This window comes from Protopterus annectens, chromosome 5.part1 (assembly GCF_019279795.1).
Source record: "Protopterus annectens isolate FY-2018-M chromosome 5.part1, PAN1.0, whole genome shotgun sequence".
Taxonomy (NCBI): domain Eukaryota; kingdom Metazoa; phylum Chordata; order Ceratodontiformes; family Protopteridae; genus Protopterus; species Protopterus annectens.
The window spans coordinates 679,834,669-679,849,668 of NC_056736.1; positions in this window are offsets into that span (position 1 = coordinate 679,834,669).

Consider the following 15,000-nt stretch of genomic DNA (forward strand, 5'->3'; position numbering starts at 1 on the left):
GCTTGCCCCCCTGCAAAAACTTGATTTCTGATGTTTTGCTGTTTTAGTTTTGTTTTTTTGTTTTTTCATTTTGAGATTTCACAATTTCAAACATCTGAGCATTGATATTCAGAGCTTCAAGACTGTGAAATCTCAACATTAAAAAGTGGACCCATATATATATATATATATATATATATATATATATATATATATATATATATATATATATATATATATACATATATATAAAATGTGTGTGTGTATCCATATACACTACATAAGTATAGAATAATCAACAAATGTAGTAAAAGAGTTATCAACAATTAGGACTTGAATCTCGATTAAAACATAATAGTTGAAGTGACAGGAGAGAGCTTACCTAGGTAGAGGGTGTTGTTCTAAGTGTCTCTAAAGGTTTGCTTTATTGACTAAATTGCAATTGCAGTTTTATGGGAGACAATACCCTTGTGTACTGAGTAGAGGATGTTGTTCTGACTGTCTTTAAAGGAGTAGCTTTATTGACTAAATTGCAGTTGCAGTTTTATGGGGAGACAATACCCTTGTGTAATGACTTTTGAAAGGATGGTGATAAGTAGCAGAGTGGCTCTGTTATTTTTGGGAAACCAATTGAAGTCTTTAAGTAGGTCATTTTGGAGGGCCTTGGATTATAGGAGCAGAAAAAAAAATCTGCATATTTTGTTTACTGTGGTCTGGGAAGCTGGAATGTTAGCACTGAGGTGGATGTTAACTGCCATGGGATCTTTTACATCCACTTGAGCTACTACTCTCTTGGGCAGCTAATACTTCAGTTTAACATCTAATCTGAAGGAGGGCAGGCTGTACTCAAGTTTATGTATAAGGGCATTATCTTGTGGCACAGCTTTAACTGAGTCATTGACCTTCACATCCCTCAAAATTCTCTGAGTCCATCCAATACACTGTATGCTGACATAACTAGCTTAACACTCTGCGCTCCTTACCACAATTACAGATTTTAAACACACATTTGCAATATCGGAGTACTATATTAAAGTAAAGTGAATATTAATTAGATGCATAATAATAAAACTCACACACAATCTACTCACTGCTTTTGCCAGTTATTCCAGATACCTTTGGTCTTCACATCAGTACTAACACTGACGCAGGCCCAGTGCCAGAGCATGAACATCAGAATAGCTCAGCAGTAGATGCTTCCAACCCAGCTGCGAGTACAGATCTGAAGTTAACTGCAGAATGAGCTCTTACAAAAACTAACATGCTGAGTGCATGTGCAGAAAATAAACAAAAGCCTTACCTAGTCACCCAGTTCACCTTTGAAGTCTTTGGATGAAAGCTCTTATCTAAGATAAATAAAGCCATATTATTTGAGAAGAATGGGAAGCATCATGTTTATTTTGTTTGTTTGCCTTTGTATTGGAGTAAGTAATGGTAAGTTATTTGTATAGCTGTTCTGCATTTACAAGCTTGGTTTTGGCCTGCTGAGATCTGCTTCAGCAGGCAGTATACCTAAGTATTGAAAAGGGGATTATTTAAAAAAACATTAAGGTACTAAAGAGATTGAGATTGAATTTAACAGCAACTTGGAGCTACACCCTTTTGTTGATATTTTATGGTTATTCCTGAGTAACAGCACCATCGGATAGTACGCAGGCAGGTGTATAGAGGATTTCACTGATGTGGACCCCTTAGTGTATGATTTTAGTGTACATATTCAGAATATCCAAATTTTGCATTCTCCTCAGTATACAAATCATAATAACATTTTTTCTTAAATAAAAACAAACAATTTATCACCATCTCACACACAGCCTGCTCATTACAGACCTTGCCTCACCTGAACTGTGCGTTTACATACTTAGCTCAAACCTGCAACATGTGCTTCTTATCTGCTAATTAAGCTGTTCTTATCTTTTGGCACTTGGCTGTCTAATAATGAAATTACCGAACAAATGGCCATAAATTCATCATCTCTTAACACCCTGAGCCAAAATTCTGTGGGCAGAATTAGTGAACATTTAATATAATAAAATTATTTGGCAAGTGACGCACGTGTTTAGTAGTGAACATTTAATATAATAAAATTATTTGGTAAGTGACACACGTGTTTAATAGTGAACATTTAATATAATAAAATTATTTGGTAAGTGACACACGTGTTTAATAGTGAACATTTAATATAATAAAATGATTTGGTAAGTGACACACATGTTTAATAGTGAACATTTAGGTTCATAGGTTCATACTAGGCTGTCTGCCCTAGGGCATTTATAAGCCTAGCCAGAGTGTGTTTGGCTTTCGCCACCCATTTTAAATTAATTTTGCTATGCCCTTTTTCGAGGTTAGTATACTGTGCCTCTGTCTAACAGTCACACAGAAGTGATACCTGGGGTAAACCTATGATCTCCCATCCACTCATCAAGATTCCTCTTGAAGAGAGTCAATGAGGGACTCTGCCTAACCTGGACTGGGATTTTATTCCAGAGTGAAGGGAGCCTCTGGGTTATGAAGCTGTCCCTCCAGCATGCCCTATTTATTTCAGTGCTGAGGTTCAAATCTCTCGAGCGCGTAGCTCAATGGGATTTGGATTTTCTGAGGTGCAGCATGTCCATTCATTCCGGGTTGGACATGGCTTTATACGTCAGGCACAGATCGCCTCTGAGCAGGTGGTATGCCACTGAGTAGAGCTGGAGTTTCTTTAACCGGGCAGCATATGGCATCTGTCTTGAGCCCTTTGATCCTCTTGGTGAGGTACTTTTGGGGTCTTTCCAGTTGCTGCAGGTGTCTGGTAAGGTACATCCCAAAGGGGGCATTGTACTCAATTATGGGCCTGATGAGGGATGAGTAAAGAGGCACGATGACCTCCTCTGATCTAGATGTGAATCTCTTCATGATTAGGTGGGCTATATAAAATGTTTTTCTAACCACTTTGGCCACATGGTTATCAAATGAGAGATTGCTATCAACTTGGGTCCCCAGGTCCCTAATTACTTCCTCTGTACTTAATGGATTACCACCTATGTGGTAATTTGTGGGCACTTTGTTTTTGCCAAAGGGGATGACTATACACTTTTTGGCATTTAGCTTGAGGCCATGGCTCTGGCACCAGTTGTCTGTTTCTATGAGACCCTTTTGGAGGATGCTTGTGTTGGCTGGTGAGTCGATTATGGCACCCAGTTCGCAGTCATCTGCGAAATTGGTCAGCCACAGCCCTTCCATGTTGGCCTGTACCTCCGAGAAATATATACCGAACAAGAGAGGTCCCAGGACTGAGCCTTGTGGGATGCCACTTGTAAGTGGTTTGGAGTCTGACATGGCTCCAGCAATTCTAACCATGTGGGTTCTGTCCTTGAGCCAGTTTGCAACCCATCTAGTAACATAGGGGTTTATATTTAAGCTGGTGAGCTTATCTATAATGACCGAGTGGGGTATTGTATCGAAGGCTTTTGCGAGGTCCAGGTAGGCTGTGTGGACCACCTTCCCCTCGTCAATGGCCTTGGTGACTGTTTCAAAGAAATCGACCAGGTTTAATAGGCAGGATCTGCCCTTAACAAAGCCGAACTGGGTAGGATCCAGTGTCTGTAGGTCCCCAATATCTTTATTTATGAGGTCCATGATGATCCTTTCCATAGCTTTGCAGACCAAGCTAGTCAGGCTTATGGAGCAATAGTTTCCAGGATCCGTTGAGGCACCACCTTTGTGGAGAGGGACCACTGTTGCTGTACGCCACTCTTTGGGTATATATCCTGTAGTAAGGCTGAGATTGAACAGTAGTTTTATGTTTGAGTTTAGCTCTTCTTGGAGTTCATGTAGGACGCAGCCCAGGACACCGTCTGGTTCCATTGATGCTGTGTTTTTTGCTTTGGAGAGGGTGGCTCTTACCTGAGCATCTGAGATGTCAGGGGGGCAGCACTCTGCTGGGATAGATATTTGCCCTTTGGTGGGAGGGGAGAAGTTTGCGCTGAACCTGTCAGCTAGGATGTTGGCAATGTCTGTGGGTTCGGTGTATTTTTTTGTCATTTTGGACTAATTCTGAGCCTATCTGGGAATTCCCACCCAGGTTCCTAACATAACTAAAGAAAGCCTTGTGATTATCCTTAGTGTCCTGTGCAGTTTTTCTCTTGAAGCTGGCCTTAGATGATTTTATGAGTGCCAGTAGTTTTTTGCTAATACTGATCAGAGATGCCTTCCCTTTTTGGGATTTTGATCTATCATGTAGTAGCTTCCTCCTTCTATTGTATAGTTTGTTTATGGCTGGGGTCCACCAGACAGGACGTCTGCCTTTGGAGGATTGGGTCTTGGTTTTATTTGGGATTGCATGATCCATGCATTCCTGAAGGTGTTCATAGAATGCGTTTATAAAGGATTCTGCGATCTGGGCCGTATTTTCCACAGGCCCGGGAGCTTTGAAGGATTCCACCTTTGTTTTGAGGAGTGTGAAATTTGTTTTAGAGAAGTTTTTCACTGTGGTTTTCTGGGCAGGGGGTGGGGTCGGGACGTGAATATCCAGTGAGATTAGTTTATGGTCTGATCTTACCAGTGAGGGATACACTTCTGGAATGGAGCAGAGTCCCCATGTTGGTGATGATCAGGTCCAGTATGTTTTCCCCTCTTGTGGGAGTGGTAACAAGTTATTCCATAGCATTTGAGTTTATAAATTCTAGGAACCTTTGGGCTAGGGTGTTGGAGCTAGAGTAATGCTCCCAGTCTATGTTTGGGTAGTTGAAGTCGCCCAATATAATGGTGTTTGGAGAGACCTTCATATTTTCCAGTGTTCTCAGGAAGGCCGAGTGGGGTTCCTGGGTTTGGGAGGGTGGTCTGTAGCAGGCTATAAACTGGAAGGCAGTTTTACCCACTGTTAGTTGCACATGGATAGTCTCTGATGCTTCGTGCTGTGCCACCAACCTGGAGGTGTGGGTATCTTTGACGAATATTGATACTCCCCCTACTTTTGTGGTTCGGTCCAAGTTTTGGGGCCGAAAAGCATGGTATGAGGTATAACCTGGTAGTGCTGGGGTGCTCTCGGGAGCCTTGAACCAGGTTTCTGTTACTGCACAGATATCGATGTTCTCCATGCTAAGGAGTGTTTCGAGTGCATGCATCTTGAGGTTTAGACTTCTGGCGTTGAGTAGCATTACTCTTAGTTTCTTATCCCTTGTGATACCTATGGAGGTGGGTTTGTCTTTTGAGCCTTGCCTAAAAAAGGCACTATGGGGGTAGCAAGAGCCTTTTCCAATATCCGAAAACTCAAGCGTGACAGGTGCAAGCCATCCCTAGCGAAGCATCGTGGCTTGTCGAGCATGTCACCCCAGACTGACAGGCATTGGATCCCCTTTGAATGACACCAATACTTAAGCCAATTGTTAAAATTGATCATCTTGTCTTCATATTGTGGCATCATTCTTGGTGAGGGTAAGATGCTACTCAAGGTCAGGGTCATACCGGCCTGGGCTACATGCTCAGAGAGCTCCTCTATGTCTCTTTTCATGTAGTCCAGGGAGGTACGTCTCAGGTCATTCACACCAGCACGGACAAGACTGAGTCATATTTGTACTTGCCTTGGAGTGACCTAAGTGCTTGTGTTATGTGGCGGATCCTAGCGCCCGACAGGCAGCTCACAGTGACCTTCTCCTTGTTCAGCCTGGTGAGCGGGACGTCAGTGTGCCTGACGATAGAGTCACCTATTACAAGTGTATAAGGTGTGTTGTTTAGCCTTAAGGGCTGTGACTGTTCGGCACACTGGCTTTGTGAGCTATGTGTTGCACGTGTTTTGTTTTAGGGTAGAGGTTGCTTGGGTGTCTGCTTTGGAGGTCTCTGCTGCTTAGGCAGATTTTTATTTAGAGCCTCCGAGTATGTTTTTGTGTGTTTATGTGTTTGGTTTGCTGTCGTGGTAGGTCTATGTGAGACTGGAATTGTAGTGAGTGTGGTTTCCTTCTCCTCCTGACTGGTTACGCCAGTACTGAGTTGAGAGAGCTTAGCCTCCAGTTTGGCTATATGGTTGCATCTCTCACATGTGTTGGAATTTGTTGGGAGGAGGAGAGGGTTGTCTGTGTACATGAGGCAGTTGTAACATTGCCTCAAGATTCCCAGATTCACCAGCTGGACCGGAGAGGAGATTGACAACTGACCTTTGGACATACTAGAATAGTATTGGGAATTCCTTTATAATTGAAAAAAGGGCCAATGGGGAACAAGGTACTCAAGGGGAGTTTGTGAGGGTGTAGTACTTTTAATTTTTTAGTGCTGACTTATATAATTGCTTTAGTGAGCAAGTGCCAGGTAACTTAAATGCAATGTGTTACAGGTAACTTAAATGCAAAAATGACAAACAGTAACTTTCTTTCAAGAGAAACAAGGAAATAAGTACAGTAAGCAATGCAGATATCACTAGGGATCCACAGAAGCGCTGAAAAGCCGTGTTTTAGGTGGAATTAGCATTTCAGGGAAATAACAAGCAAACAAACAACAAGCATACAAACAAAGCTAGATTCAGCAGGCCTGGATCTAGTCTATGCTACAGCAAAGAAGGTGTACCAATTTCATGAAGAAACAGTTCAAATATGCAGACACTATAAGCCTTTAACCAGAAATTCCCAGCTCAGAAGGGCAGAGTCTAGCCTCTCCTCCCACAAGAGTGCAGACCACGAACCTTCTTAATGTAAAATAACTGGCCTGAAGCCCAAGTGCTTAAACCAGAACTAATACACATTTAGAATAACAGACACTGAGCCCTCAGTCAGCAGTTCCCAACTTAGAAGGATGTAAGCTACCTGTCCTGCCACCACAGTGCAGGCCACAAACCTTCCTAATGTAAAACAACTGGTCTGAAGCCCAAGTGCTTAATCCAAAAGACTTAGAATGATAGCTACACTTTAATCAAGTTACTACCAAGCAGTAATAAATACAATTGAATACTTTAAAGAATGCCTGGATTAGTGCTCAAGTTATACAAACAAAGCTAGATTCAGCAGGCCTGGATCTAGTCTATGCTACAGCAAACAAGGTGTACCAATTTTAGTAAGAAGCAGTTCAAATAAATATAATAAAATGATTTGGTAAGTGACACGTGTTTAATAGTGAACATTTAATATAATAAAATTATTTGATAAGTGACACACATATTTACTAGTGAACATTTAATATAATAAAATGATTTGGCAAGTGACACACATATTTACTAGTGAACATTTAATATAATAAAATTATTTGGTAAGTGACACACATATTTACTAGTGAACATTTAATATAATAAAATTATTTGGTAACTGATACACGTGTTTAATAATGAACATTTAATATAATAAAATTATATGGTAAGTGATATGTGTGTTTAATAGTGAACATTTAATATAATAAAATTATATGGTAAGTGATATACATGTTTAATAGCAAACATTTAATATAATAACATTATTTAGTAAGTGATACACGTGTTTAATAGAGAACATTTAATATAATAAAATTATTTCCCGACCCCTCTCTAGCTGGGGTCAATCAAAAAAACTTCTCCAAAGCTGATTACAGCCTCCTGAGAGATGGTATAAACAGCTTCACAGCCCCCTCTCCCTCTTTAGAAACTGGCACCAATATCCAAACATATACCATATTACTATACAAACATTCTACCAATACCTGAGAGGACTAAACCATCCTCTGCAAGGAAGAGTAAACCTGTCTGGTGGACATCTGCAATAAATAAACTCTATAACAAAAGAAAAACATTGCTGAACAGGAACAAGAAGGAGCAGGTGCCCAATTGGAAGCTATCTCTTCTTAGCCTAAACAAGCAAATAAGAGCACTAATGAAATCCTCCAAAGCAAACTTCGAGTCCAAATTAGCCACATCTATTAGAGACAATCATAAGGCCTTCTTCACATATGTCCGTAATCTCAAAGGTAGCACCCAGATCTGGTCAGAACTGATGGACAAGAACACCACATATACAAATGCCGTAGATATAGCAAACTTGCTGGCTGACAGAGTCAGCAAAAATTTCACCCCTCTGTCCCCCCATCAGTAAATCAGGACATTCCCAGTACCTGCCCCCTTTCCCTTATATCTAGGGATCAGGTCATCACTTCTCTCTCAAAGGCAAGAAATACAGCCTCCATGGGACCTGATAACATCCCAGGCTGCATCCTACATGAACTCTGGCAGGAACATGCAACACCATTAGGCACCCTATTCAACCAAAGCCTGAGTACTGGTTTTGCACAGCTGAGTGGAAGACAGCCACTGTCATCCCTTTACACAAAGGTGGAGCGTCCACTTATCTGGAAAATTATAGACCCATAAGCCTAACTAGCCTGATCTGCAAGGCCATGGAATGGATTATCATGGACCTCATAAAGAAGGACATTGGCAACCTCCAAACACTCGATCCCTCATAGTTTGGCTTCATCAAGGAGAGGTCATGTCTGTTAAATTTGGTTGACTTTTTTGAGACAGTCACCAAAGCCATGGATGAGGGGAAAACAGTGCACACTGCCTACCTTGATCTGGCCAAAGCCTCACTATTCCTCACTCAGGTATAATAGATAAGCTCTCTCAACTAGGCATTAATCTGTATGTTACCAGAAAGGTAGCCATGTGGCTCACTGATAGAACCCACCTAGTCAAAATAGGAGAAGCCACCTCAAGCAGTAGACCCGTATTGAGTGGCGTACCCCAGGGTTTGGTCTTGGGACCTCTGTTATTTGGGAGAGATTTTATTGAGGTACAGGCCAAAACCAGTGGGTTTATGGCTGACCACGTTTGCAGATCACTGCAAGTTGGGAGCTGTCATCAATTCCCCTAGTGATGTGGACATCCTCCAAGAGGGTCTCACCCAAACAAATGACTGGTGCCAGAAACATGGCCTCAAGCTGAATACAAAAAAAATGCATCATCATTCCCTTTGGGGAGAAAGATGTTCTCACAAATTACCACATTAATAACAACATTCTAAGCACGCAGTCAGTAGTGAGGGATTTGGCCAGCCAGAGTGATAGCAGCCTGACTTTTGACCACCATGTTGCTTCCATTGTATGGAAAGCTTTCTACATGGCCCACCTCATAAGTAAGGGTATCTCATCCAGGGACAAGGAGGTCATAACATCCCTGTATTCTTCCCTTATAAGGCCCATTATTGAGTACAATGGCCCATTCAGCATGTACCTAGCAAAGCACATACAGCAGCAGGAAAGACCACAGAGGTTCCTCACCAGGAGAACCCAGGACCTCAAAAATCTACCATACACAGATAGGCCAAAAGCCCTATGCCTCTACTCTGTTTCATACAGACTCCTCAGAAGTGACCTCTGTCTGGCATACAAGGCAATCCCGGACCGCACCTTGATGGGACTGCTGCATATCCGCAAGTCAAGCTCCACTCGAGTAACCCGCACATGCGGCCTCAACCTGGTCTGTGACATCAATAGGACTTGCTGGTGGGACAGATTTGTATCCCAGAGACTCCCCCATCTGTGGAATAAACTTCATCTCCACGTCAAGCAGAGTACCTCTTTACCCCTTTTTAAGTGCAATCTGGATAACTGGATGGAAAATAGAAAATACATCCCTGGGATTCCATCCGTGTCCCTGCTGGACAGGGGCATGGGATGCTGATTTGTCTATGCATGGGCTAAACTCTTGGCTAGGCTTATAAGGGTCTCAGGTCCAATAGCCTAGTAACTTCCTTTGATCCTATTATCCTATGAAATGATACACGTGTTTAAGCTTCAGCACTGTTTGTCTGTTAGAGGTGCATGCATTACGGTATTTAATTATGCAGAAAAATGTTAATGGGACTACTGCACAAAAACAAGGAATTTGAAAAATATGTTAAGTGCTGACAAAACATTCTGTTATTTAAAGGGTTGCTAAAAGAAATCCAAACATATTATTATTAATTGTATGCTGTTTCAATTGACATGCAATTAAATAATATTAAAATGTCTAGAGAAGTCTGAATTTACTTTGATTAAATGCAAACTGTATCAAATGGCATGCAGTTAGTCAAATGAAGATGTTGAATCAATCAAGAAGTCACACATTCCAAGCAGTTATTTGCCTAATGTCATGCAGGCATAAATATAGTTCTGCTGCATCTGCTGATGTGTGACATTTAATACTGACTGCCATGTCAGGGTGCATTTCTGCATTCGCTTGAATGCTCCCTGACATGATAGAGCTGACCATGCATTAATACTGACTGCCATGTCAGGGTGCATCTCTGCATTCACTTGAATGCTCCCTGAGATGATAGAGCTGACCATGCATTAATGCTGAGTGCCATGTACAGGTGTGGATCAGTTTAGCAAAGATTAATACCATAACGGTAAGAAAAGAGTATTAAAAAAGTAAGTGCATTGTATAGTTTACCTTATATGCTTTGTTTGTACACAATTGGTTTTTAGGTGTGCCACAGGAAAATCTTGAAAAATTTGGGTTGCTGCGTATGGCAAACTGACTACATGAATGTGTTGCCTGTCACTGGAATATATTAGAAATACATTGTAACTGCACTCCCCAAATCATCAACAGTTAGGCAGCGGCTGTACTACTCATACATAAACATTTTTTTTTTTTTTTTGGTGGTTTGAAATAAATAGTATACATTTATATATTCCGACACAGCCCAGATATGTTACTGAAGCCCGCAGAATTTGATGTAAGTGCCAGTAACTTACTGCATTCCTGCAATCCAATCTGTCACTGACAGATCACCTCAACCTCTGATCTCACCAATCTTTTGATCCTAGTATGCTTAAAGGAAGGGTCCTTTGTGAAAAGGTCATTAAGGCTATAAATGAAAGTAAAAAGGTACAGACTGCCTACCTCAACCTGCAGAGGACAATCCCACACTTAGGCATAGAAGAAAAACTATACAAATTAGGAATAAACCCATACATCACCCACTGGATTGCCAACTGAAATGCAGATAGGATGCAGGAGATCAAAATAAGGGAAGCTACCTCCACTAAAGGACCAGTCACCAGTGGAGACCCCCAGGGCTTGGTGCTTGGACCCCCTCTTGCTTGGCATCTACTTCTCAGATGTACAGGCCAGTGTCAAAGGGCTCTGGCTGACTAAGTTTGTAGATGACAGCAAATGAGGTGAAGTTATCGAGTCCCCAAAGGACTCTGTCATCATGCAGGAAGGCTTGTCCAGAACAAATAACTGGTGCCACAATCATGGACTAAAGTTAAATGCCAAAAATTGCATTATTGCATCCCTTGGAAATCTGACTCACACACAGGAATTATCAAAGTAACAATATGCCCCTAACAGCTGACCCAGGTGTTCAGGATATCGGAATGTACATGGTCAGTGATCTGACTTTCAACCAACATGAGTTCACTGAGATAAGGAAGTTCTCCTATACTGAGCAACTTATAAACAAGGCGATTTCTTCTAGATCCAGTGACATCATTGTTCCCCCTCTACTCACCCTCATTAGACTAATCTTTGAGTATAAGGCCCTTTTTTGGCATGTATCTAGCTAGACACATGCAATCACTGGAAAGCCCGCAGACATACCTTACAAAAAGGATGCAAAGCATAAGCAATATTCCCTTCATGGACTGCCTCAAAGCCCTATTGCTGTATTTGGTCTCTTACAGACTGCTAAGAGGTGATCTTGGCATATAATGCATCCCCTGACCCAATATTAATGAATCTACTTCATATCAGTATGTCTAATGGAATCAAAAATACTTGTTCCAGAGATCTGAACCTTTTCTGCAACATCATCAGGAGGGCCTGGGGGGAGAAGTACATCTTGCAGAGGATACCACTGTTCTGAAACATGCTTTTAAGCCATGTAAAACAAAGTTCATCCCTCTCTGCATTCAAATTATTTATTTATTTATTGGCATTTGTTACCGGGATAGTCCACTGGACGAAAAAGAGTCCATTTTCAGTGGAGGCCCGGGGAGAAAAGCTCCATAGGATACAAGTAAATATAACAAGCATAAACAAATAGTTAAATTACACACAGTAACTACAGTAATAAGCAAGGTAACTCCAAAGAGAGTATTAGACCTAGATGGATGCAAGACATTTTGGTGGAATTCATACAAATATTCAGTGTAGGGAAATTAACAGTTATAGGAAAAAATTGAGCTAAAAGAAAAACTAGGAGAATGTCAAATTGTAGAGTTGTTATGAACTGATATTACAGAACCTAGCAGTGATGAGGTTTTAGAATAAGATGGTAGGGCTGTTACAGGAAAATGTCATAAGAATATGTACGTGTGGTGGAAAGACGCTACAAACATGAGCATAGTGTAAGAATATGAGTGTGGCCATGGGTGAACAAGTGGTCAGGACTTTAAGGTTGCGGGTAAGGTACAATTACAGCTCAAAATTGAAGAGATGTAGGTATGTAAGGAGGTTTTAAAAGCTGCCAGGTTTAGGTTGGATCTAGGTGATAAAGGATGAGAATTCCAGGTGCACTATGGGAGCTGGCCTGCAGGTAGGTGACGTTTGTGTACCTGTAGGAGATGTTGGTTTTCTGATCTTAGAGACCTTTTGGGTAGGTAGTTATTGAAAAGTGAGGCGAGGGAATGACATTCTGAGGGTTTGTATACTAATTTGTGTGTGGCTGTTAGCTGTAAGTAAGAAAGGTAATGTAGTACTTGAAGCTAGTTAAGAGAGTGTAAAGCCATACAGAGGTGGGTGGAGTATGAGCCATTGGTAGCAAACCTAGCAACTTTGTTGTAACATATTTTCAGTTTTGATTGCAGAGTAGATAGCAAGTTAGTCAGTAATGGAACCTCGTAGGTTAGGGAGGGTAGTAGATATGTGTTGGCTTGGGTTTTCTTACTCGAAGAGTTTTGAAAGTGTTTGTGCCTATACAAAATGCTAAGGTTTTGGTGAGTTTGTTTGATCTTGTGCTGAATATGCAGGTAGAATTTTAAATGCTGATCTATTATTACTCGTAGTAGTTTAGTGTGGGATGCTAATTCAATTGCTGTTTTGCTCTGAAAGAGTATAGCGAATTGGTCTTTATTTAAGTTTTTTTTTTTCTTTAGGGTGAAAAGAATTAGCTTGGTTTTATTAAGGTTGAGTAACGGGTGGTTATTATTAAGCCAATTTTCAACTGAGGTGAAGGCGAGCTGTGTAGTGCATTGGAGGTCAGGTATGGAGTCAGCAGAACAGATGATAGATGAATCATCTTCATATTTAATAAAAGAGCCATACTTGAGTGAGGAGTGTAAATTATTTATTTATTTTTTTTAAACACCTTTATTGAAATACAACTTGTGTCGTAGGCACATTTGCATTTATATAAAAGTAATCAAACTGTATTAACAAGTTAAAATCAAGAAAATAACAAGTTAAAAACAAGTTAGAATAGCTGGAGCCATGTCAGACTCCAAACCAGTTACAAGTGGCATCCCACAAGGCTCAGTCCTGGGACCTCTCTTGTTCGGTATATATTTCTCGGAGGTACAGGCCAACACGGAAGGACTGTGGCTGACCAAGTTCGCAGATGACTGCAAACTGGGCGCCATAATCGACTCTCCAGCCGACACAAGCATCCTCCAAAAGGGCCTCATAGAAACAGACAACTGGTGCCAGAGCCATGGCCTCAAGCTAAATGCCAAAAAAGTGTATAGTCATCCCCTTTGGCAAAACAAAGTGCTCACAAATTACCACATAGGTGGTAATCCATTAAGTACAGAAGAAGTCATTAGGGACCTGGGGACCCAAGTTGATAGCAATCTCTCATTTGACAACCACGTGGCCAAAGTGGTTAGAAAACATTTTATATAGCCCACCTAATCATGAAGGGATTCACATCTAGATCAGGGAGGTCATCGCCTCTTTACTCATCCCTCATCAGGCCCATAATTGAGTACAATGCCCCTTTTGGGATGTACCTTACCAGACACCTACAGCAACTGGAAAGACCCCAAAAGTACCTCACCAAGAGGATCAAAGGGCTCAAACAGATGCCATATGCTGCCCGGTTAAAGAAACTCCAGCTCTACTCAGTGGCATACCGCCTGCTCAGAGGCGATCTGTGCCTGACGTATAAAGCCATGTCCAACCCGGAATTATTGGACATGCTGCACCTCAGAAAATCCAAATCCCATTGAGCTGCGCGCTCGAGAGACTTGAACCTCAGCACTGAAATAAATAGGACATGCTGGAGGGACAGATTCATAACCCAGAGGCTCCCTTCACTCTGGAATAAAATCCCAGTCCAGGTTAGGCAGAGTCCCACATTGACTCTCTTCAAGAGGAATCTTGATGAGTGGATGGGAGATCATAGGTTTACCCCGGCTATCACTTCTGTGTCACTGTTAGACAGAGGCACAGTATACTAACCTCAAAAAAAGGCATAGCAAAATTAATTTAAAATGGGTGGCGAAAGCCAAACACACTCTGGCTAGGCTTATAAATGCCCTAGGGCAGATAGCCTAGTATGAACCTATGAACCTATGAACCTATGAATTAACAAACATTATGCTTCACATATATTGCTATATATCATATAACCTAAGCAACATTATATAAATTATTCAGCTCCTGCCCCTTTTTTTTAAACAAGAAACATCTTTATTAAACCATCACTTACGACATAAGCAATCATACATTTATATAAATGAAAACAAACCACACCAACACAATGTGGAGTGTCAATTACTGATAAATATGCTAAATAGGAGGGGCCCTAATATAGACCCTTGGGGGACTCCTGACAGGTTGTGGAGATAACAACAGAGGGAGCAGTTCCCTCCAAATGGTATATAGGAAATTTACCCCAGACTGCCCCTTGTATTATTAATGGGCAGATGTAGCTCCTAAAAGCTTTTTAATCTCATGCATGAGGCCCATCCTAATTAGACACAGTGAGATTTTAGGAATTTTCACCAGGTAATATGTAAACATAAATCTAGGATTAGTTAAGGTTATGCTAAAAGCCAAACACGGTAGGATAAGTAGATTTTAAGCACCAAATGGGTTAACTGACTAGTCTTGAAATGGCCTGCAAGAGCAGCAAGCCTAGTACTATCCTACAATTG